Below are 25,501 nucleotides of genomic sequence, written 5' to 3'. Positions count from 1 at the left end.
TGAATATGGAATAGAAAGAGATAAAGTTCTGTTAATAGTTGATAGTTTAATGTAGAAATTTGTGGTGTTTCATACAAATTTTTATTCCTATATTATATCTTTACTGTAGAATGAAGCTAATTCTATAACGAATATAGCAAAATGGACACCTATATTATCTGCTAATTGTTATAAACAAAACAAAAACGAACAAAGATGTAGAACATTGATTTTCAGATATTAAGTTCTACTATTTAGTTGTAATAAACAAGAAGCAAGATTAGCAAAAATCTCCATAGCAACCAGTGAACAAAATAACACTCTAAAAAATAGTAGCAATCATACATTGTCATCTGATTCATTGCAATTGACAAAGTTCAGTGATCAATCTTGAGTCAAGTTGATAGTCAAATTTTTACTCTAATCTCACGCTGAAAACAAAATTAGTTTCAAATATGTGATACCTCAAACACAAGGAAAGTCAGTTCCAAATTATGTTACTTCAGATAGAAGCAAATTCAAATTTGTGAACTCACAATTATCTAATCTTATTGACCAAAAAATAAAAAAGGACACAGGATGAAAAAAATATCAACAGCACTTTTGTCAAAAACAAATAATCTTTGTTGAAAAAAATAACATAAAATACAATCTAACCAGAAGATGTGTGGTAGAATAGGCATAATATAGAATAGACATATACGTGAAATAAACATCTATCAAGAAGTGACACTATAGTCAGTGCAGTACCAGAAGGAAGCCAAACCTCACACTCATAGATAACAAAGAATGGTGATATGGATATTAGTATGGGAGGTTCAAATTGCTCAGATTGCTTGAATGAATAAAGCCTATACAAACTGTTTTGAAAACTCCTCGTCAGTAAAACATAAGGCTGAATTAATATATGCCCTGAGACTCAGAAAACTTGTATTAGGTTATGTTCAACAGAATAAAGCACATCCAATAAATGAAACATACTACAATGAGCATGGTAAGTCTACCCATACTAACCCTAAATTGTACTAAACTTCAATATCCATTAATAGTCAGGAGTTATAAATGAAAACAATTTATTAAATGCATTTGTTATATATAGCTTCATTTATATTATGTTGCAAATCACGGGATGTGAGTGGAACTGTGAAGTTAGGCTTTGAAAGGATTCTATATTCCTGGCAATGTGCTCTATGTGTTTACTTAGTGCTGTAGTGCAATGTGTCATAGTGTTTACTGTACACACATGCTTATCTATAAAATTACCCCAGATTTTCTGGATGCTAATTGAAAAATAACATAGACATGACAGAGTAGACACTTAACTTGCTTACAATTTTATCTGAAACTTCTACTGCACACTAGAGTAATACTTATAGGCACCGATTTTCTACTGCTAAATTTACATTTACCTCCCAATTAGGTTGCTCAGTTCCCTTGCTGTTTAGACTAAATTCTCCTCTGTCACAGTTGTTTGCTCTAGCTAGGTACTTTGTAAATTTTAATATCCTGCCTGCATTTCATTAGGCAGAAAAATATAACATCTATGACAACTTTAACTACTCTGGCTTGAATATATAGTCTACTCCCTCTTTGCAAAATGTGTCACCTATCTTCGTTTTGGGTAATGTTCTAGTCAAGACTGCAGAATATGAATAGATGCCACGCCACACTGTGGGGGTCATGCTTCTTTACTGACTAATGAAGATCTAAACTATTTCATTTGCAGAACACTCCCAGAACTCAGTAACAGTGGGGCATTTTTAATTATATAAATACAAATAAGTTTCCAGGCTTGTTGTGTTGTTCTAAAATAAATATAATTTATCAAGATTTATTTGTGTGATTCTGTTTGCTGTGAACTCTTATCAGAAAGAAAAATAATCAAGCATTTTCCTTGGGAGATAATTTTTCATTTTCAAATATGTTGCTATCATTTAATTAGGAGATTTAACCATATTAGCAATTATTAAGACTGACTTGCTGCCTTGTTTTCTGTTTTAAATATGCTATGTGAGGAATAAACATGAGTTAATATAACTAAAACATATAACTCTAAAGTAAACTGAAGAGAAAATTATTCCAATGTAATGTTCCAACCAAAATACCCATACATATCCTCTTCAATTTGGTTCTTGTGTTTTATGTGGCATAAAATTCAGATCATGATCTAAGGGTTGGATGTAATATTCTGTATACTATTTTATTTTTCTCAGAAGGACAAAGGATAAGTTCATTTGTAGAGTGCTTACTTCTGAGTTCCTTGCATTTCAAGCATGAACAATGTAGTCATTTGTATTCTCACTCTGGTCATGCTCTCTGGTTGGTCTACTAGTCATGAAGTTTGCTCACTTAACCGTAGCATGACAACTTTTTTTTGGACTTACATTTCTATAACTGACATCAATATAATCCATCCCAAAGCACGTGGACATGCCATTTATCTCTCTGTTACTCAAAACTATATTTTGTTTCTGACTTTTTCATTAGCCATAAGCAGCACTTCATTTCCCTCTCCTCTCCAGGTTCAGTTATCCAAGAATTATTCATTGTTTTGTTGTCCGTTTTTTCCATTCTTAAAATTGTTATGATTTTTTACTTCCCAGATGTCATAGATAAACTCATATTCTCCAGATAAGAACTATCGAAGTTTGCTTCCATTTATTGACATGAATGCCTTCTTCCTAAAGATGCCTTACATAAACTCATATTCTACAGACAACAGCTATCAAAGTTTGCTTTCATTTATTGGCATGGAAGCCTTCTTCATGAAGACTACCTCTCATAGAATCTGAAGATGCTACTCAGGGTGCAAAGGGAAAAAGCAATTAGTCTTGTTCATCTGCCAACCTTTGAACAACAATAACAACCAGTATTGCAAGATCATCCCAACGATGTAATAATGGCACTTATACTTTGAGGTAAGAAACAGTTTTCTAATTGGACTAAGGGCCTACTCAATAGGAAAGAATTTATGACTAATATTGTGAACTTGACTAATTACCTATAGATGATGAAGTCAAGGTCCCTAGAGAAAAACACATTACTGCTACTTTACTAAACCAATATAATATCCAAGTGCACTCTAAATATTCATCCTTAGGCCTACTGAGACATACAGCTCTCACCCCTAATCAGAGAAGCTTCTTTAAACAGCAAATTAAGACCATTACAGAAAGACAGAAAAGGTTAAAAGGTAAAGAGTAGTCAACAGTGGGTTTTCTGGCTTCAGCTGATAGTTCTGCAACACTACCCTTGATTTAAAGTTCAGGGCATGTTATGGAAGAGAGAGCAGAATGATTGGAATTGCCGGAAAACCAAATTTCTGCTATGAGATAGTGTTCTCTATATATGACAAGGATGCAGGTGCCTGAACTCTCAACTGTATGCTGCCTAAACAAAACCTAAACAAAGAACATGTCAGTTGGTATGCTAATGTACATGGTGAAATCACACAGGATGTGTGATGTCCCTCTCGATGAAGAGATATAAGAAGTCCATGGCTGTCAAGTGGAAAATCAGTCTTCTTCCGAAACAGGACCCTAATGGGTTATCCAAATCTAAGTGGCTACTCCTGAACAGATAAATATCATGAACAATAAACGGGATCAGTAAGTGGTCCATGCATGTGTGAGTGTATGTGTCTGTGTTTCATGTTTGTATGCATCTGTAACAATAACAATTAAGAAAAAGGTCATAAGTCGTAGAGGGAGTTGTAAGGAGAAATAAATGCAAGGAAGAAGGAGGCCTTGGAATTTGGGGATCCACATAACATATAGGTGTGAGGAAAGTTCTTTCTCATGCAAACATTCAAATGGAGTAGTGTGGCAGGAAGTCAATGCATAGGTGTGTTTTAGCAAAAGTATTTCCCTGATATCCTGTTTACAGTTCCTTCTCCCTCTACTCTTCCAGTTTGTCTCCATCTCCCTTCTGATCCAGATCCACTCACTTTCTATTTCTCATTAGAACAGAATAGGCATCTAAGTGTTAACAACAAAACCAGCAAAATAAAATACAATTATATAAACAAAAAAATCACGTCAATGTTGGATCATATGTTTTTGTTTACTCTCCTGATCCATAGCTTTTATTTGGGAGTATATATTCCATTTATTTTCAAAATTATTACTTCCCAGGAATTAAATTTTTAATATTATTATTAGTTTCATAAATGTCTTATAACTTTTGCACCCTCCTTTTCTTGATCTTTTGTTTCTAAGTTGATTTTATGATGACATATTTTTATTTATTTTTGTGTATATTTTACAGACATTTTCCATGTGCTAACCATGTGGATTATGTATAATGTTCTTGAGTAAATCTATTTTAAAATGAAAAGAACTTAAGTTTAATTGCATTCTGAAACTCTATACTTTCATAATTCCAATATGCCTGAATTATGCATTTGTCATTGACAAGAAAAATTTTGTATGCTGTTTAACAACTGACATAAATGCATAATTATTTTTAATGTGTTTGTATAGAGAATGCTGCAGGAAAAGAGAATTGAATAAATTTGGTTCATCTTGACTTTCAACTTGATTGGACTTAGAAATACCTAGGAAATAAGTGAAGCCTATCACAAGTTTTATTTCTGTTTGTCTCAGGAAATCATTTCACCTATGAATTAATAAATGGATTACTCTTTGATGGAGACATACCATTACTGAGAGATTGAAAAATGCCTTTGCTAGGGCCTAGTTGGAGAAAGTATGTCAGTGGGGTGATTTTTTTCCAGGGATACATATTATCCTAACCCCTTTCAGTATTTTTTTTTTTTGCCTCTGATTCTTGGAAGCCATGCCATGAAATGCTATTCTTTACCATACCCTTCTAGCCACAGTGAAAATAAATGTCTAAGGTTGCTATTCTTGAGAATTTATTCACAGCAATACAAAAGAGTAATATAAGTATATGTCAAATAATGATTTGTGACTTACAAGTACTGAGGGTGTTTATGTTTTCTCACAGCTTTGAATGTTTATATTTTTCATTCATTTTAGTATTTATGATTGTTACTAGCATTTCTCTGATGACAATCTACTAAAGAACATCTCTAGTGTCTAGCCTAAGAATCGAAATCTTTAAAACTCATCAAGGGAACTTCTCTTTTCAAGAGATAAAAATCCACCAGCAATCAAAATGTCAAGTTGTGGAGTCTATTCCCATTGGATACATCTATAAAACATTCCTACACCAAAGGCTCCAGGAGCATTGTGGAAGGAAGGGCAAGGTGTAAAATCTAGAAGATCATGGAATTTGCTGTGAGATTGTGTCTCCTATAATGTCAGAAGATACTCCTGTAAAGTATCAGCAACATGACTACACAAGCATGAACACCAAGGACAGCAATAGACAAATGAAAGCAGAAGAAGACAGGCCATTGGGTCAGATCCCTTCTTAAAGAAGTAAAGTCATCTGAGGAATGCTAAGATAGAAAAAAATAGTCTTTCCCAAGGCAGAGCATAATTAGTGATACAATACCAAATGATCATCCCTGACAATATTCATGCAAGTGCCATTATATATGTGTATGTGTGTATGTGTGTGTGTATGAAATGACAATTTAAAAAATAGAGGCCAAGAATTTATAAGATAGATGGGAGATATGTATGGAAAGGTTTGGAAAGAGGAAAGATGAGGAAGTAATGTTGTGATTTTAATTGTGATTATAGTTCCAAGTTTTAAAAGACTGCAAAGTAAAAGTAAATAATCTAGAGAGGAGAAAGTATGAAATATGTACAAATCTGCATATCACAGGAATTTTTTCTTTTACACATTAGAGAGATAGAATTGTTTGAGGTTCAAAATAGTTTGGAATTCAAAAAAAGAAAACATCTTTGGATATATTAAGATTTCCTAATTATGAAATTTCCACAGAAATACGGCTTCTACAGACACCAGGACACTCTATAAAGAAATAATCTTGGCTGCCGCTGCAGAGAGCCCCTGGGCAGCACCCCACGAGCGAACTTGAGCCTCGGGACCACAGGTAAGACCAAATTTTCTGCTGCAAGAAAGCTGCCTGGTGAGCTTGGGACACACGGAAGCAGAATTTCTCTAGGACCGGGCACGTTCTGTGTTTACCGGAAGTCCCACACCCGCCGATCCCGGCCCGCAGCAGCTCTCTGCTCCCAGACCCAGTGAGAGAGAGACCCAACCACCTGGTCAGGTGGGCACTCCTGAGGCTGCAGAGCGGAAGAGACCACCAACACTGCTCACCCCTGCCCACATCCCTGGCCCAAGAGGAAACTGTATAAGGCCTCTGGGCTCCCGTGGGGGAGGGCCCAGGAGCGGCAGGACCCCTGCCAGAGACACCGCCGGACCCTGAAGGAAACAGACCGGATAAACAGTTCTCTGCACCCAAATCCCGTGGGAGGGAGAGCTAAACCTTCAGAGAGGCAGACAGGCCTGGGAAACCAGAAGAGACTGCTCCCTGCACACACATCTCGGACGCCAGAGGAAAAAGCCAAAGACCATCTGGAACCCTGGTGCAGTGAAGCTCCCCGAAGGGGCGGCACAGGTCTTCCTGGTTGCTGCCGCTGCAGAGAGCCCCTGGACAGCACCCCACGAGCAAACCTGAGCCTCGGGACTACAGGTAAGACCAAATTTTCTGCTGCAAGAAAGCTGCCTGGTGAACTCAAGACACAGGCCCACAGGAACAGCTGAAGACCTGTAGAGAGGAAAAACTACACGCCCGAAAGCAGAACACTCTGTCCCCATAACTGACTGAAAGAGAGGAAAACAGGTCTACAGCACTCCTGACACACAGGCTTATAGGACAGTCTAGCCACTGTCAGAAATAGCAGAAGAAAGTAACACTAGAGATAATCTGATGGCGAGAGGCAAGCACAGGAACCCAAGGAACAGAAACCAAGACTACATGGCATCATCAGAGCCCAATTCTCCCACCAAAACAAACATGGAATATCCAAACACACCAGAAAAGCAAGATCTAGTTTCAAAATCATATTTGATCATGATGCTGGAGGACTTCAAGAAAGACCTGAACACACTTAGGGAAGCACAGGAAAACATTAATAAACAAGTTAAAGCCTACAGAGAGGAATCGCAAAAATCCCTGAAAGAATTCCAGGAAAACACAATCAAACAGTTGAAGGAATTAAAAATGGAAATAGAAACAATCAAGAAAGAACACATGGAAACAACCCTGGATATAGAAAACCAAAAGAAGAGACAAGGAGCTGTAGATACAAGCTTCACCAACAGAATACAAGAGATGGAAGAGAGAATCTCAGGAGCAGAAGATTCCATAGAAATCATTGACTCAACTGTCAAAGATAATGTAAAGCAGAAAAAGCTACTGGTCCAAAACATACAGGAAATCCAGGACTCAATGAGAAGATCAAACCTAAGGATAATAGGTATAGAAGAGAGTGAAGACTCCCAGCTCAAAGGACCAGTAAATATCTTCAACAAAATCATAGAAGAAAACTTCCCTAACCTAAAAAAAGAGATACCCATAGACATACAAGAAGCCTACAGAACTCCAAATAGATTGGACCAGAAAAGAAACACCTCCCGTCACATAATAGTCAAAACACCAAACGCACAAAATAAAGAAAGAATATTAAAAGCAGTAAGGGAAAAAGGTCAAGTAACATATAAAGGCAGACCTATCAGAATCACACCAGACTTCTCGCCAGAAACTATGAAGGCCAGAAGATCCTGGACTGATGTTATACAGACCCTAAGAGAACACAAATGCCAGCCCAGATTACTGTATCCAGCAAAACTCTCAATTAACATTGATGGAGAAACCAAGATATTCCATGACAAAACCAAATTTACACAATATCTTTCTACAAATCCAGCACTACAAAGGATAATAAATGGTAAAGCCCAACATAAGGAGGCAAGCTATACCCTAGAAGAAGCAAGAAACTAATCGTCTTGGCAACAAAACAAAGAGAATGAAAGCACACAAACATAACCTCACATCCAAATATGAATATAACGGGAAGCAATAATCACTATTCCTTAATATCTCTCAATATCAATGGCCTCAACTCCCCAATAAAAAGACATAGATTAACAAACTGGATACGCAATGAGGACCCTGCATTCTGCTGCCTACAGGAAACACACCTCAGAGACAAAGACAGACACTACCTCAGAGTGAAAGGCTGGAAAACAACTTTCCAAGCAAATGGTCAGAAGAAGCAAGCTGGAGTAGCCATTCTAATATCAAATAAAATCAATTTCCAACTAAAAGTCATCAAAAAAGATAAGGAAGGACACTTCATATTCATCAAAGGAAAAATCAACCAAGATGAACTCTCAATCCTAAATATCTATGCCCCAAATACAAGGACACCTACATACGTAAAAGAAACCTTACTAAAGCTCAAAACACACATTGCACCTCACACAATAATAGTGGGAGATTTCAACACCCCACTCTCATCAATGGACAGATCATGGAAACAGAAATTAAACAGAGATGTAGACAGACTAAGAGAAGTCATGAGCCAAATGGACTTAACGGATATTTATAGAACATTCTATCCTAAAGCAAAAGGATATACCTTCTTCTCAGCTCCTCATGGTACTTTCTCCAAAATTGACCATATAATTGGTCAAAAAACGGGCCTCAACAGGTACAGAAAGATAGAAATAATCCCATGCGTGCTATCGGAACACCACGGCCTAAAACTGGTCTTCAATAACAATAAGGGAAGAATGCCCACATATACGTGGAAATTGAACAATGCTCTACTCAATGATAACCTGGTCAAGGAAGAAATAAAGAAAGAAATTAAAAACTTTTTAGAATTTAATGAAAATGAAGATACAACATACTCAAACTTATGGGACACAATGAAAGCTGTGCTAAGAGGAAAACTCATAGCGCTGAGTGCCTGCAGAAAGAAACAGGAAAGAGCATATGTCAGCAGCTTGACAGCACACCTAAAAGCTCTAGAACAAAAAGAAGCAAATACACCCAGGAGGAGTAGAAGGCAGGAAATAATCAAACTCAGAGCTGAAATCAACCAAGTAGAAACAAAAAGGACCATAGAAAGAATCAACAGAACCAAAAGTTGGTTCTTTGAGAAAATCAACAAGATAGATAAACCCTTAGCCAGACTAACGAGAGGACACAGAGAGTGTGTCCAAATTAACAAAATCAGAAATGAAAAGGGAGACATAACTACAGATTCGGAGGAAATTCAAAAAATCATCAGATCTTACTATAAAAACCTATATTCAACAAAATTTGAAAATCTTCAGGAAATGGACAATTTCCTAGACAGATACCAGGTATCGAAGTTAAATCAGGAACAGATAAACCAGTTAAACAACCCCATAACTCCTAAGGAAATAGAAGCAGTCATTAAAGGTCTCCCAACCAAAAAGAGCCCAGGCCCAGACGGGTTTAGTGCAGAATTCTATCAGACCTTCATAGAAGACCTCATACCAATATTATCCAAACTATTCCACAAAATTGAAACAGATGGAGCCCTACCGAATTCCTTCTACGAAGCCACAATTACTCTTATACCTAAACCACACAAAGACACAACAAAAAAAGAGAACTTCAGACCAATTTCCCTTATGAATATCGACGCAAAAATACTCAATAAAATTCTGGCAAACCGAATTCAAGAGCACATCAAAACAATCATCCACCATGATCAAGTAGGCTTCATCCCAGGCATGCAGGGATGGTTTAATATACGGAAAACCATCAACGTGATCCATTATATAAACAAACTGAAAGAACAGAACCACATGATCATTTCATTAGATGCTGAGAAAGCATTTGACAAAATTCAACACCACTTCATGATAAAAGTCTTGGAAAGAATAGGAATTCAAGGCCCATACCTAAACATAGTAAAAGCCATATACAGCAAACCAGTTGCTAACATTAAACTAAATGGAGAGAAACTTGAAGCAATCCCACTAAAATCAGGGACTAGACAAGGCTGCCCACTCTCTCCCTACTTATTCAATATAGTTCTTGAAGTTCTAGCCAGAGCAATCAGACAACAAAAGGAGATCAAGGGGATACAGATCGGAAAAGAAGAGGTCAAAATATCACTATTTGCAGATGATATGATAGTATATTTAAGTGATCCCAAAAGTTCCACCAGAGAACTACTAAAGCTGATAAACAACTTCAGCAAAGTGGCTGGGTATAAAATTAACTCAAATAAATCAGTTGCCTTCCTCTATACAAAAGAGAAACAAGCCGAGAAAGAAATTAGGGAAACGACACCCTTCATAATAGACCCAAATAATATAAAGTACCTCGGTGTGACTTTAACCAAGCAAGTAAAAGATCTGTACAATAAGAACTTCAAGACACTGAGGAAAGAAATTGAAGAAGACCTCAGAAGATGGAAAGATCTCCCATGCTCATGGATTGGCAGGATTAATATGGTAAAAATGGCCATTTTACCAAAAGCAATCTACAGATTCAATGCAATCCCCATCAAAATACCAATCCAATTCTTCAAAGAGTTAGACAGAACAATTTGCAAATTCATCTGGAATAACAAAAAACCCAGGATAGCTAAAGCTATCCTCAACAATAAAAGGACTTCAGGGGGAATCACTATCCCTGAACTCAAGCAGTATTACAGAGCAATAGTGATAAAAACTGCATGGTATTGGTACAGAGACAGACAGATAGACCAATGGAATAGAATTGAAGACCCAGAAATGAACCCACACACCTATGGTCACTTGATTTTTGACAAAGGAGCCAAAACCATCCAATGGAAAAAAGATAGCATTTTCAGCAAATGGTGCTGGTTCAACTGGAGGGCAACATGTAGAAGAATGCAGATCGATCCATCCTTATCACCCTGTACAAAGCTTAAGTCCAAGTGGATCAAGGACCTCCACATCAAACCAGACACACTCAAACTAATAGAAGAAAAACTAGGGAAGCATCTGGAACACATGGGCACTGGAAAAAATTTCCTGAACAAAACACCAATGGCTTATGCTCTAAGATCAAGAATCGACAAATGGGATCTCATAAAACTGCAAAGCTTCTGTAAGGCAAAGGACACTGTGGTTAGGACAAAACGGCAACCAACAGATTGGGAAAAGATCTTTACCAATCCTACAACAGATAGAGGCCTTATTTCCAAAATATACAAAGAACTCAAGAAGTTAGACCGCAGGGAAACAAATAACCCTATTAAAAAATGGGGTTCAGAGCTAAACAAAGAATTCACAGCTGAGGAATGCCGAATGGCTGAGAAACACCTAAAGAAATGTTCAACATCTTTAGTCATAAGGGAAATGCAAATCAAAACAACCCTGAGATTTCACCTTACACCAGTGAGAATGGCTAAGATCAAAAACTCAGGTGACAGCAGATGCTGGCGAGGATGTGGAGAAAGAGGAACACTCCTCCATTGTTGGTGGGATTGCAGACTGGTAAAACCATTCTGGAAATCAGTGTGGAGGTTCCTCAGAAAATTGGACATTGAACTGCCTGAGGATCCAGCTATACCTCTCTTGGGCATATACCCAAAAGATGCCTCAACATATAAAAGAGACACGTGCTCCACTATGTTCATTGCAGCCTTATTTATAATAGCCAGAAAATGGAAAGAACCCAGATGCCCTTCAACAGAGGAATGGATACAGAAAATGTGGTACATCTACACAATGGAATATTACTCAGCTATCAAAAACAACGAGTTTATGAAATTGGTAGGCAAATGGTTGGAACTGGAAAATATCATCCTGAGTGAGCTAACCCAATCACAGAAAGACATACATGGTATGCACTCATTGATAAGTGGCTATTAGCCCAAATGCTTGAATTACCCTAGATCCCTAGAACAAACGAAACTCAAGACGGATGATCAAAATGTGAATGCTTCACTCCTTCTTTAAATGAGGAAAAAGAATACCCTTGGCAGGGAAGGGAGAGGCAAAGATTAAAACAGAGACTGAAGGAACACCCATTCAGAGCCTGCCCCACATGTGGCCCATACATATACAGCCACCCAATTAGACAAGATGATGAAGCAAAGAAGTGCAGACCGACAGGAGCCGGATGTAGATCGCTCCTGAGAGACACAGCCAGAATACAGCAAATATAGAGGCGAATGCCAGCAGCAAACCACTGAACTGAGAACAGGACCCCTATTGAAGGAATCAGAGAAAGAACTGGAAGAGCTTGAAGGGGCTCGAGACCCCAAAAGTACAACAATGCCAAGCAACCAGAGCTTCCAGGGACTAAGCCACTACCTAAAGACTATACATGGACTGACCCTGGACTCTGACCCCATAGGTAGCAATGAATATCCTAGTAAGAGCACCAGTGGAAGGGGAAGCCCTGGGTCCTGCTAAGACTGAACCCCCAGTGAACTAGTCTATGGGGGGAGGGCGGCAATGGGGGGAGGGTTGGGAGGGGAACACCCATAAGGAAGGGGAGGGGGGAGGGGGATGTTTGCCCGGAAACCGGGAAAGGGAATAACACTCGAAATGTATATAAGAAATACTCAAGTTAATAAAAAATAAAAAAATCAAAAAAAAATAGAAAAAAAAGACAAAAAAAAAAAAAAAGAAAAAAAAAAAAGAAATAATCTTTGACTAGTCTTAGCTCAAAATCCACCAGTCAACAGAAGACTAGCCACAGGCACTATCTTTGCAAGCCTGACTTCTTTTTTTTTTTTTTTTTTTTGACCCAATTGACTTACAGTTGCTTTTTTTTTTTTTTTTTTTTCCGGAGCTGGGGACCGAACCCAGGGCCTTGCACTTGCTAGGCAAGCGCTCTACCACTGAGCTAAATCCCCAACCGACCCAATTGATAATATATAATTGCCCACATAAACATACAAAGCCCGGTACAATCCATCCCTTAGGAATATTAATAACAACCTGTAAATACACAGAGCAGAATCTTAACGTCACCTGCCGTGGCTTCTAACCCTCTCCTCTTCCTGTCTCTAGTCTCCTCCACTTCCTTCAAACTTCTCTCCTCCCCATCCTTCTTTCTCCTCCAATGATAGGCCTCCTTCTGTCCTGTACCTTCTCCTCACCTGTACTTTACAAATTCAATGGGGAGGTGGTTCTGGTGAAGTTACCTGAGTTCTGAGTATGTGACTAGGCAGCTGTCCTTGGGGCAGTGGAATTAGAATCAAAATACAGATAACTTCAGGGCAAACCACAACATTTCCCCCTTTTTGTCCAGTTAAAAAGCCTTTTCACTTATATATGAATTGAGTATGATTATTACCATTCTACAGTTTATAAAGCATATGATATACTCAACACCCAGTCCACCAATATATCAGTTAGACAGAACATTTAGTACCATGTTCAGCATGGCCTTGCTGTGGTCAGAGTGACTTGGTTCCTACCCCTAGGGCTAGCAGGCATGTGCCTCCACAAGTGTTAATGGCAACTGTGAGGCCTCTTTGTATAATAATGTACATATTTTTATGACTCCACGATAACCAAGAGGCAAGGGGTAACTAATGTCTCAGGAAAATTGTAAGCACTAGGACCTTCAAGACAGCCATTATGGCTATGGAAAAATACTCTAAAAACAAAAGTTTGAAATTTTATAATTTTGTAATGATGTACAAATATAAGGATGTAATATAAATTGTATGAGAAGCTTCATAGATCAAATGGAACAGAGGCAGCTTACCAGAAAAATACAAAGAAAGGCAGAAAAATGCAGATTCTTGAATTCAAGGTCAACCTGGAACAGAGTGAATTTAGGTTCTAGTGTAGTGAAATTGGTCATTTAAGGGCCCGATCACATCTAGCAAGCTAATTGTCTGTGCTTAACAGAAGCAGGCAGACCTTTGAAGATTTTTTGCAATGTTAAAAAAAAAAATGTGCTTGCTGTCTCCTAAGAATCAAGGGTCTGGGGTCATGGGATGCTGATTCATAGGATAATGAAAAGGAAACCTGAAATAAATAACTAAATTGATATGTAAATGAAAAACTGGGCTTTTGGTCTGCATGAGATAAACTAGCAAAACACAATAGCAGTTCTTCAGAATTTTTCTCTAGAGAGAGCTGAGCTCTCTAAAATTTTCTGGAGATCTTCCATAGCACTTCAAGAATTTTTTTATGGGATTTCTGATTGCAGTTGGAAAATCCATGGAGAGCGAACATAACTCTTTCAGAATTTTTCATAGCTCTTTTAGAATTTTTCTAATAGGGTTTCTCAGAAATCCCAAGAATTACTTAGATAGCTGACAGGTCTTTTAAATTCTTTTCTGGCTTTCTGATTTTAATCAGAAAATCCAAAATTTATGTTTTGAATTTTTATAACAGGATTTCTTACTTGGTCAGAAGATCCAAGATTTCATTTAAGCAGCTTTTCTGACTTTGGTCAGAAAACCCATTAGCTATCCAGAGAGCTTATACAAGTGTTACTAGCAAAGGAACTGTGTGAAGTAGAAAACTGACTGTCTCATCCAGATCGTTTTTAAAATAGACAAAAAAAGAAGTTGCCTATAGCAGAGCAGAACACACACACACACACACACACACACACACACACACACACACACACACACACACAGAAAGAAAGAGACAGAGACAGAGAAAGAGGAAGAGGAAGAGGAAGAGGAAGAGGAAGAGGAAGAGGAAGAGGAAGAGAAAACAGTCCAGAAAGCCATCATAGCAGAACATAGGTCACCAGCTTGGACCCATGATTTGATTTCATTTGGATTCAACATTCCAAGATAGCCCTCACTGAAAACCCTTCTAAGGCAATGCTGGTCCCTTGAACCACAGATATTCATTTGAAAAAATTTAGGAAGCATTTTGAATTTATGATATAAAGAATATCAGTAAGGTATCTTATGCACAGTTAGATAAAATAATTCTATAACATTATTTTAATCACTTAGAAAGTGCTCAAAAGCATTATATCATCTGCATTGTTGTCATTACCTGAGTTTTTCTTGTGTGAAAATGTTAGCGCTGCTACTTGTCTTCTGGGAACTTGTTACCGATAATTGAACCAAGCTAGTGGAACTGACAACACAGTGACCTTATGAAATATAGCACATCTATGTATGCTCAGATATTCCACTGTGATCTTGGATACTCATTTGTAAGGAAAAAACATACTCATACTGTTTTGATTTTTAAAGCCATTTAATTGATATCTGGCATTAGAGATAAGGAAAAAGTTTCTGTTTCTTATTGTATTTCCAGCATTGTAAATTCTGTTAGGCATTAATCATTTTATTTATTTATTCACTTTACATCCTGATCATAACTCACTTCCTCCTCTCCTCTCAAGCCCACTCTTATATTTCTTTCTCCTATGGCCCCTCCTGTTCTCTAGCAGAGGTACCCTCCCCCTCATGGTACCAACTTGCCCTGGCACAGCAGGACTAAGTATATCCTCTCCCCCAGATAAGGCAGACCAGCTAGGCAGTAGTCAGAGAGAGCCCCTATTCCAATTGTTAGGAGACTCACATGGAAATCAAGCTGCATGCCTGTTAGATATGCGTATAGGTTCTAAGTCTATTCTATGTATGCTCCTCAGTGGTTCAGTCTCTGTGAATCCCATGGGCTCAGGTTAGTTTATTCTGTAGGTCTTCTTATGATGTCCTTAGCCCATCTGGCTCCCCCAATCTTCCTCCCTCCTTTCACAGGACTCCACAAGCTTTGCCTATTGTTTTGCATCTATGTGTCTCTTTCTTTCTAACAGCTACCTGAGGATGCCTCTCAGAAGACCGTTATGCTAGATTCCTGTCTGCAAGAATAGCAGTGTATTTATTATTAATAGTGTCAGGGGTTGATTCTCACCCATGGGGTGAGTCTCGAGGTGGTCTAGTCATTGTTTGGCCATTACTTCAAATTCTACTCCATCATTATGCCTGCACATCTTGTAGCCAGGGAAAATTTGGGTTGGAAGGTTTTGTGAGTGGGTTGATGTCTGCGTCCCTCCAATGGAAGTCTCTCTTCCATCTCTTGTATTCTTTTTGTGATGCTTATACCTTTTTTACTGTTCTCTATCCCTATATTTTCATTTCCATGATTTCTTCAGACTGTGTTTTCTTTGTTGTTTCTATTTCTACTTTCAGGTCTTGCACAGTTTTATCCATTTCCTTCACTTGTTTGTTTGTATTTCCCTGTATTTCCTTAAGAGATTTATTTATTTCCTCTTTAATGGCCTCTATGGTCACCATATTACTGCATTTAAAGTAATTTTTTTGTGCTTCAGTTTCATTAGGATTTTCAGGCCATGCTGTGGCAGGATAGCAGGGCTCTGGTGGTGCCCCCTTGCCCTGCCTCTTGTTGATTATGTTCTTATGCTGCCAGTTTCTGGTGTTGGCTGGATGTTTCTGATGCCAGTAGAATTCCCCAGGGAATCAGGTAGGGCCTTTTGGCTGTCAGTGGAGTTCTGGGGACAGTACACTGCTCACCTACCTCTACAGAATGTTCCCCGGGTGGTTCTGAATGTTCCTGAGATCCTGCAGGCCTCTTTGGAAAGAGAAGCAGCATCATGTGACTGATTATTAAGACCAGGAGACCAAACTGTATAATCTTTTTGTTTTAGTCCAATTTGTAGTAAGTTAACAATGGCTAGAAATAATGTGGAAATGTTAAATATCTATAATTATATAAACATTTAATGTTATCATCTGTAATATTTTAAACATTATTTTAAATGTTTTATCATAAATTGTGTTATGATTATTTCATTGTTCAACGATTTATGAGACATTAATTACAATTTTCAGAATTAGTTTTACTAGTGTGCTTGCACTTGCTTGTACTTTTATATGAACACATGCATATATGTAACAAAGTACACCTAAGAGGCCAGAGTACAATTCTTGAGAATCAACTCTCTCCTACCATAGATTCCAAAGATACAATTCAGGTAGGCAGGCTGTTGAATCAAGCATGCTGCACCATCTAACTATAATACTTACCCAGAATTACTCTTAACATTCTGTTCTCTAATGTATTTGGTCCCTCTAATTTAATTTATTTTTATTGCTATAAATCCTGATGCTCAAAAACAAAGGCCAAAACTGTTGAGCTAGTGTGGAATAGTGTGCCAAAGCATACACCGTTTAAACCCTACTTTATGTGTAGATCCATGCATAGCTTTATATGAGTTGTTTTGCAGCTTGATTCATTTCATATGCCTCAGAGATGTATTTTGAGAACCTACTTTTACCTCTTTTGCTTGCACTTTGGGTTTTGATTATATATAACAGCATCACACATTCTAGAAGCAAGTAATTAAGGCTTCGTAGCACTGTTACCTAACAACAATGAGTACAGGGAGGACCTAGATCTTCATTTCTAATATCTTTCTCCCAAAATGATCCTGAGTTCCTTTTGGAAATAAAAGTTGGTTCAGAGACTATCTAATATAAACCTGTACAATATAGTACTTTCAAAAATTAAAAGGAAATTCACAGTCTTGGTGATACTGAAGGGACACTGAAATCCACTGAACGATGTCCAAGTGAATACACTTGGACAAACTGAGGACCACCAAGTAGTATAATAATTATCCATATAACAACGCTGTTGAATGTCTTAAGAAACCCAACTAAAATATGATGCAAAAAAGGACAATAAGCAGTATAATAGCAGATGCACATCAACATTATCAACTGTCACTGATCAGGAAGCACTCGGTATCATGATGCTGATAATTGATAATTTGCTGTATAAAAAGGATAGTCACTTTTCTCTCAATTGCTACAAACCTCTCTGACCATGAAATAAACATCAGACAAATCCCAGTCCCAATCTGTTATATAAAATACCTGACCATCCCACCATAAAACTCAAGACCAGTTTAAAAAAACAACAAAAAGCTGTAACTCAGAGCTAAGGGTAATGTTATGTGGAATGTTACCTATGTGGAATGGGTTCTTGGGAGAGAAAAATTAGTCATTGAATAATAAATCTGAACAAAATAGGAACTTAAGAAAATGTTTACAAAATATTTAATGGTTACATAGAAAACTATTTACATGATATTCAACTAGAAAAAGACCAATTCAATAGTATATAAGAAGCACTACTTTGAAATGTAAAACTTATGGATTACAAGGCATTATGGATTAAAATGTTAAGTGAAAGGTATTTTACAAATTTATATACCATATACATACATAAATTATTCATAAAATTATAGGAGTTATAGAAATATATCTGCAACCAACTCTAGTATTTTAACAGAACTAACAAGAACTGCTAAAAATCACTACAAGAAAACAAATGAATGTGGACAAATTTACATACTGATAGTTCAAAAATGTATTTTCACTAAAAGAAAAAAACGACACTATATCTAAATGTCTAATAATAATATGAAAAAGATTTTAACATCTTTACTCATTGGGAAGACACAAAGCAAACCTGAGGAGGATTAATAATAGTTCATTGTATCAAATGTGTTGATTTTGTGATGAAAATGTTTATACTTTGTGATAATGCATAAAACTTCAAACTTCAAGTCTATATATTTTTTATTTTGTACATGTACTTTATGAAAAATTATCAAAAGTAGCAGATGGAGTGCCAATTAAAATTAATGATGCATGTAAAAACATAAGGAAATATGATAATTAGTAAACAAATTTACAATAGGTTTAAGAGAAGGTACTCTGTGTGGACAGATAAAATGGCTTCCAGAAGCATTAGGTTATTAAATATAAATCCCAGTTCCATGCTTAGGCAACCTTCCTATGAATGGATGGCCAAGAAGTCCCCTGAGGTAAACAATACAGTAGACACAATACTTGTTTTGCTGCCCCACCAGAACTAGATAATAAGATCCTACTGACAGAATTGTATGCACTAAGCCCAAACCAAACCAAAAATTTCAATTTAATCTGGAAATGGAATGAAAACTTCCTGCTGTGAATCCCTCATAGCAACAGAAGCTTCTGTGCTATGAAGGGTGTGCGGAGCAGAGTGGGGGGCTTTAAGTGAAGAAAGAGAAAGGACTAGGAAGTGATGATTATATTTTAATTTTAAAAAATAGCAGATAAAACAAGATGCTCACATCTATTTCACATTGAAATTTAGATACTCTAAAGGGAATGGGTTATTTAGCTTTTAAAAATCTCTCATCAAATGTATTACTGTTTTCGACAAAAGAGAATGGAATGATCCTGGGTATAGTTTAACATGCATATCACGCCATATTGCCTAGAACATGAAACGAATCATGGAAAGTTAATTTAAATTTTCACCCTTTGTAAATACGTCCATTCAATGACCTATTTACATCTCAATGCCAAATTAGTACGTACTAGTGTGTGTATGTGTGTGTGTGTATTTATGTATTCATTAGTGTGTGCATAAGTGTATATGCATGCTTATGGAAGACTGAAATCTATGTGTTATGTCTTCCTCTATTAATGTCCACAGACTCTCATCGATCCTGGAGTTCATTAATTCAGCTAGGCTGTCAAGCCAGTCAGTTCCAGAGAGCTGCTTATCTCATCTACTGCTTTCTGACTTACCTCTTACTGCTGAGTTATTTTCCCCATTGCCTCTGCTGCTGATTCCTTTCCTGATATTAGAATCACTGTTTCTAGTCTTCCAATGAGAACTAAGGACCAGTGACTGCAGGAAGTCTGCAGATCTTCATTTTCAGATTGGGACTACAGAGACATTGAGCCTCAAGGACACAAAAACTACTGGGTACTCAGTCTCATGTAAATTACAAAAAGCTGTTGTTACTATTTTGAACTTATAAACCGATCTAACAAATTCATATGTACACTTTCATTCTATCCATTTTGTTCTACTAAGGCAGTGATTTTCAGTCTTCTCATCTGTAACCTTTTTTTTTTTATCTTTATTAACTTGAGTATTTCTTATTTACATTCGATTGTTATTCCCCTTCCCGGTTTCCAGGACAACATCCCCTCTAACCCCCCCCCCCATTCCACTTCTATATGGATGTTGCCCTCCCCATCCTCCGCTCATTACCACCCTCCCCCCAACAATCACGTTCACTGGGGGTTTAGTCTTAGCAGGACCAAGGGCTTCCCCTTCCACTGGTGATCTAGGTAGGATATTCATTGCTACCTATGAGGTTGGAGCCCAGGGTCAGTCCATGTATAGTCTTTGGGTAGTGGCTTCGTCCCAGGAAGCTCTGGTTGCTTGGCATTGTTGTTCATATGGGGTCTCGAGCCCCTTCAAGCTCTTCCAGTCCTTTCTCTGATTCCTTCAACAGGGGTCCCGTTCTCAGTTCAGTGGTTTGCTGCTGGCATTCATCTATGTATATGTTGTATTCTGGCTGTGTCTCTCAGGAGAGATCTACATCCAGTTCCTGTCTGCCTGCACTTCTTTGCTTCATCCATCTTATCTAATTGGGTGGCTGAACATGTATGGGCCACATGTGGGGCAGGCTCTGAATGGGTGTTCCTTCTGCCTCTGTTCTAAACTTTGCCTCCCTATTCCCTGCCAAGGGTATTCTTGTTCCCCTTTTAAAGAAGGATTGAAACATTCGCATTTTAGTCATCCTTCTTGAGTTTCATGTGTTCTGTCCATCTAGGGTAATTCAAGCATTTGGGTTAATAGCCACTTATCAATGAGTGTATACCATGTGTGTTTTTCTGTGATTGGGTTAACTCACTCAGGATGATATTTTCCAGTTCCATCCATTTGTCTATGAATTTCATAAAGTCATTGTTTTTGATAGCTGAGTAATATCCCATTGTGTAGATGTACCACATTTTCTGTATCCATTCCTCTGTTGAAGGGCATCTGGGTTCTTTCCAGCTTCTGGCTATTAGAAATAAGGCTGCTATGAACATAGTGGAGCATGTGTCTTTGTTTTTTTTTTTGTTTGTTTGTTTGTTTTTGTTTTTTTTGGTTCTTTTTTTCGAGGCTGGGGACCGAACCCAGGGCCTTGTGCGCATGTGTCTTTGTTATATGTTGGGGCATCTTTTGGGTATATGCCCAAGAGTGGTATAGCTGGGTCCTCAGGTAGTGCAATGTCCAATTTTCTGAGGAACCTCCAGACTGATTTCCAGAATGGTTGTACCAGTCTTCAATCCCACCAACAATGGAGGTGTGTTCCTCTTTCTCCACATCCTCGCCAGCATTTGCTGTCTCCTGAGTTTTTGATCTTAGCCATTCTCACTGGTGTGAGGTGAAATCTCAGGGTTGTTTTGACTTGCATTTCCCTTATGACTAAAGATGTTGAACATTTCTTTAGGTGTTTCTCAGCCATTCGGCATTCCTCAGCTGTGAATTCTTTGTTTAGTTCTGAACCCCATTTTTAATAGGGTTATTTGTCTCCCTGTGGTCTAACTTCTTGAGTTCTTTGTATATTTTGGATATAAGGCCTCTATCTGTTGTAGGATTGGTAAAGATCTTTTCCCAATCTGTTGGTTGCCGTTTGTCCTAACAACAGTGTCCTTTGCCTTACAGAAGTTTAGCAGTTTTATGAGATCCCATTTGTCGATTCTTGATCTTAGTGCATAAGCCATTGGTGTTTTGTTCAGGAAATTTTCTCCTGTGCCCATGTGTTCAAGATGCTTCCCCACTTTTTCTGCTATTATTTTGAGTGTATCTGGTTTGATGTGGAGGTCCTTGATCCACTTGGACTTGAGCTTTGTACAGGGTGATAAGCATGGATCGGTCTGCATTCTTCTACATGTTGACCTCCAGTTGAACCAGCACCATTTGCTGAAAATGCTATCTTTTTTCCATTGGATGGTTTGACTCCTTTGTCAAAAATCAAGTGACATCTGCAACCTTTTAATACAGTTCCTCATTTTTTGGTGAGCTGAAACCATAAAGTTATTGCTTTTGCTGTGATTCATAGCTGCAATTTAGCTACTGTTATGAATTGCAATGTAAATATCTGATATGTAAGATATCTTATATCCAGGATTTCTGATATTTGATCCCCACAAGAAGGTTGCAATGCACAGGTTAAGAACCACTGCTCTAGAGACTTCTATTACATACAAAATATGAATATCAGAATTGAACGTTAATTGATCATAGTTTAGGTAGTATGTAGTATGTGCAATATTCTAGCTTTAATTCCCAAGCCGATAAAAAATACTGTACTAGATTTAAAGTCATTTTTATTAAGATGATTTCTTTATGCACAGAAACACACTCCAATCTTTATTGGTTTTCAAAAATCTTATGTGTCACAATATTTAAATAAATATTGAAAATGAATGAATATGAATGCCAGCAAAAAAAAAACCTTGAAATAATTTTAGAGCTTAAATTCACTCTTTTAAAATATTATATTATTATATATTTACTTCAATATAAAATTAAACATACTATGGAAGCAATAAAATCAGGCTACCCTTCTTAGGTCCAAAATATAAAGCCTCTGTGTTGACTTTCTTTCATGGGAACATTCCTCTGAATGAACTTACATGAAATGTAAGATATTATCCTTACTGATCTTTACATTATCTTTGATCATAAAGCAATTTGTAGAAAATTCATTGATCTTGATTCATGTCTAGTAAAAGTAGCTAAATTAACACAATGAAATAAATTTTAAAATACTTTTAATGATACATAGTGATTTTATAATGGCAGTTTCACTAGAATTTTAATACTAAAACAGAATTATTTCCTCAATTAATTTTTCATGTTTCTCTCATATATTATATCCCTATCACAGGTTTTCTTTCCTCCTCTCCTCCAAGTGCCTCCCTCTATCTTCTTTGTCTGCCTCCTTTTCCTTTCAGAAATGGGCAAAGCTCTCAAGTATAGGAATGAAACATTACATATCAAATTGCAATATGACCTGGCACACTGCTTCATATCAAGGATGGACTAGGCAACTCATCAGGAGAAAAATGATCCCAAATGCAAGGAAAAGGGTCAGAGGCAGCCCATACGCCCAATGTTAAGAGTCCCATAAGAGACCCAAATCCCGTGGGAGGGAGAGCTAAACCTTCAGAGAGGCAGACAAGCCTGGGAAACCAGAAGAGACTGCTCTCTGCACACACATCTCGGACGCCAGAGGAAAAAGCCAAAGACCATCTGGAACCCTGGTGCACTGAAGCTCCCGGAAGGGGCGGCACAGGTCTTCCTGGTTGCTGCCGCTGCAGAGAGCCCGTGGGCAGCACCCCATAAGCGAACTTGAGCCTCAGGACCACAGGTAAGACCAAACTTTCTGCTGCAAGAAAGCTGCCTGGTGAACTCAAGACACAGGCCCACAGGAACAGCTGAAGACCTGTAGAGAGGAAAAACTACACGCCCGAAAGCAGAACACTCTGTCCCCATAACTGACTGAAAGAGAGGAAAACAGGTATACAGCACTCCTGACACACAGGCTTATAGGACAGTCTAGCCACTGTCAGAAATAGCAGAACAAAGTAACACTAGAGATAATCTGATGGCGAGAGGCAAGCGCAGGAACCCAAGCAACAGAAACCAAGACTACATGGCACCATCGGAGCCCAATTCTCCCATCAAAACAAAAATGGAATATCCAAACACACCAGAAAAGCAAGATCTAGTTTCAAAATCATTTTTGATCATGATGCTGGAGGACTTCAAGAAAGACGTGAAGAACTCCCTTAGAGAACAAGTAGAAGCCTACAGAGAGGAATCGCAAAAATGCCTGAAAGAATTCCAGGAAAACATAAATAAACAAGTAGAAGCCCATAGAGAGGAGACACAAAAATCCCTGAAAGAATTTCAGGAAAACATAAATAAACAAGTAGAAGCCCATAGAGAGGAGACACAAAAATCCCTGAAAGAATTCCAGGAAAACACAAACAAACAGTTGAAGGAATTAAAAATGGAAATAGAAGCAATCAAGAAAGAACACATGGAAACAACCCTGGATATAGAAAACCAAAAGAAGAGACAAGGAGCTGTAGATACAAGCTTCACCAACAGAATACAAGAGATGGAAGAGAGAATCTCAGGAGCAGAAGATTCCATAGAAATCATTGACTCAACTGTCAAAGATAATGTAAAGCGGAAAAAGCTACTGGTCCAAAACATACAGGAAATCCAGGACTCAATGAGAAGATCAAACCTAAGGATAATAGGTATAGAAGAGAGTGAAGACTCCCAGCTCAAAGGACCAGTAAATATCTTTAACAAAATCATAGAAGAAAACTTCCCTAACCTAAAAAAAGAGATACCCATAGGCATACAAGAAGCCTACAGAACTCCAAATAGATTGGACCAGAAAAGAAACACCTCCCGTCACATAATTGTCAAAACACCAAACGCACAAAATAAAGAAAGAATATTAAAAGCAGTAAGGGAAAAAGGTCAAGTAACATATAAAGGGAGACCTATCAGAATCACACCAGACTTCTCGCCAGAAACTATGAAGGCCAGAAGATCCTGGACTGATGTCATACAGACCCTAAGAGAACACAAATGCCAGCCCAGGTTACTGTATCCAGCAAAACTCTCAATTAACATTGATGGAGAAACCAAGATATTTCATGACAAAACTAAATTTACACAATATCTTTCTACAAATCCAGCACTACAAAGGATAATAAATGGTAAAGCCCAACATAAGGAGGCAAGCTATACCCTAGAAGAAGCAAGAAACTAATCATCTTGACAACAAAACAAAGAGAATGAAAGCAAACAAACATAACCTCACATCCAAATATGAATATAACGGGAAGCAATAATCACTATTACTTAATATCTCTCAATATCAATGGCCTCAACTCCCCAATAAAAAGACATAGATTAACAAACTGGATATAAAACGAGGACCCTGCATTCTGCTGCCTACAGGAAACACACCTCAGAGACAAAGACAGACACTACCTCAGAGTGAAAGGCTGGAAAACAACTTTCCAAGCAAATGGTCAGAAGAAGCAAGCTGGAGTAGCCATTCTAATATCAAATAAAATCAATTTCCAACTAAAAGTCATCAAAAAAGATAAGGAAGGACACTTCATAAGCATCAAAGGAAAAATCCACCAAGATGAACTCTCTATCCTAAATATCTATGCCCCAAATACAAGGGCACCTACATACGTAAAAGAAACCTATCTAAAGCTCAAAACACACATTGCACCTCACACAATAATAGTGGGAGATTTCAACACCCCACTCTCATCAATGGACAGATCATGGAAACAGAAATTAAACAGTGATGTCGACAGACTAAGAGAAGTCATGAGCCAAATGGACTTAACGGATATTTATAGAACATTCTATCCTAAAGCAAAAGGATATACCTTCTTCTCAGCTCCTCATGGTACTTTCTCCAAAATTGACCATATAATTGGTCAAAAAACGGGCCTCAACAGGTACAGAAAGATAGAAATAATCCCATGCGTGCTATCGGACCACCACGGCCTAAACCTGGTCTTCAATAACAATAAGGGAAGAATGCCCACATATACGTGGAAATTGAACAATGCTCTACTCAATGATAACCTGGTCAAGGAAGAAATAAAGAAAGAAATTAAAAACTTTTTAGAATTTAATGAAAATGAAGGTACAACATACCCAAACTTATGGGACACAATGAAAGCTGTGCTAAGAGGAAAACTCATAGCGCTGAGTGCCTGCAGAAAGAATCAGGAAAGAG

General features: G+C 37.7%; 1 pseudogene; it reads left to right on the top strand.

Moving 5' to 3' along the window:
- Positions 1–14,111: 14,111 nt before the first annotated feature.
- On the top strand, positions 14,112–14,165 carry LOC120099434 (U7 small nuclear RNA; annotated as a pseudogene).
- Positions 14,166–25,501: the final 11,336 nt, after the last annotated feature.

The sequence above is a fragment of the Rattus norvegicus genome, chromosome X (assembly GCF_036323735.1).
Source record: "Rattus norvegicus strain BN/NHsdMcwi chromosome X, GRCr8, whole genome shotgun sequence".
NCBI classification, from domain to species: Eukaryota; Metazoa; Chordata; class Mammalia; order Rodentia; family Muridae; genus Rattus; species Rattus norvegicus.
The sequence above is the reverse complement of the archived record's forward strand: the minus strand, read 5'-3'. Positions and strand labels throughout refer to the sequence as shown.